Here is a 1306-nt window from a genome sequence, read left to right as displayed (position 1 = left end):
ATGAAGAAAAGAGATTATTCAATAATTGATGCTAAAACATGAGGTTACATTATTGAAAAAAATATGTGCCACTTCACCTCATGTTACAACAAAACCAATTCCAAATGAATTAAAGAACTATAATTATTAAATTATGCCATGAATTATACCAAAAAAAAAGCTAGACAAATTGATATATACTTATTAAATCTTGGATTGAGGAAGAATTTTCCACATAAAAGTAACATAAAATATCATAAAGAAATAGTTTATTAGTTTTTTTAAAAAGCTAGTGCTGGCTTCGGCAGCACATATACTACAATTGGAACAATAAAGAGAAGATTAGCACAGCTCCTGCACAAGGCTGAGATGCAAATTTGTGAAGCATTCTACATATACATATATTTATACTTTAAGTTCTGGGATACTTGTGCAGAACGCACGGGTTTGTTACATAAGTATTCAAGTGCCACAGTGGTTTGCTGCACCCATCAAACCGTCATCTACATTAGGTATTTCTCCTAATGCTGTCCTCAATGCTATCCCTCCTAATGCTATCCCTCCCCTACAACCCCACCCCATGACAGACCCCAGTGTGTGATGTTCCTCTCCATGTGCTCGTATATCCTCATTGTTCAACTCACACTTATGAGTGAGAACATGCAGTGTTTGGTTTTCTGTTCCTGTGTTAGTTCACTGAGAGTGATGGTTTCCAGCTTTATCCATGACCCTGCAAAGAACAAGAACTCATCCTTTTTTATGTCTGCATGATATTCCATGGTATATATGTACCACATTTTCTTTATCCAGTCTATCATTGATAGGCATTTGGGTTGGTTCCAAGTCTTTGCTATTGTGAACAGTACTGCAATAAACATACGTGTGCATGTGTCTTTATAGTAGAATGATTTATAATCCTTTGGGTATATACCCAGTAATAGGATTGCTGGGTCAAATGGTATTTTTGGTTCTAGATCCTTGAGGAATCGCCACATTGCCTTCCACAATGGTTGAACTAAAATCAACACTCCCACCAATAGTGTAAAAGCATTCCTATTTCTCCACATCCTCTCCAGCATCAGTTGTTTTCTGACTTTTTAATGATCACCATTCCATTCTAACTGGCGTGAGATGGTATCTCATTGTGGTTTTGATTTGCATTTCCCTAATGACCAGTGATGATGAGCTTTTTTCATATGTTTGTTGGCCACATAAATGCCTTCTTTGAGAAGTGTCTGTTCATATCCTTCACCCACTTTTTGATGGGGTTGTTTGTTTTTTTTCTTGTAAATTTGTTTAAGTTCCTTGTAGATTCTGAATATTAGCT

General features: G+C 36.1%; 1 non-coding gene across 1 annotated transcript; it reads left to right on the top strand.

Annotated features, from left to right (window-relative positions):
- Positions 1 to 271: 271 nt before the first annotated feature.
- LOC116271981 lies at positions 272 to 378 on the top strand. Its single transcript, XR_004180713.1, has one exon. It is a non-coding gene; the product is annotated as a U6 spliceosomal RNA (small nuclear RNA).
- Positions 379 to 1306: the final 928 nt, after the last annotated feature.

This window comes from Papio anubis, chromosome 1 (assembly GCF_008728515.1).
Source record: "Papio anubis isolate 15944 chromosome 1, Panubis1.0, whole genome shotgun sequence".
In the NCBI taxonomy this organism is placed as follows: Eukaryota; Metazoa; Chordata; class Mammalia; order Primates; family Cercopithecidae; genus Papio; species Papio anubis.
Note: the sequence above shows the minus strand (reverse complement) of the source record. Positions and strands in the feature narration are given on the sequence as shown.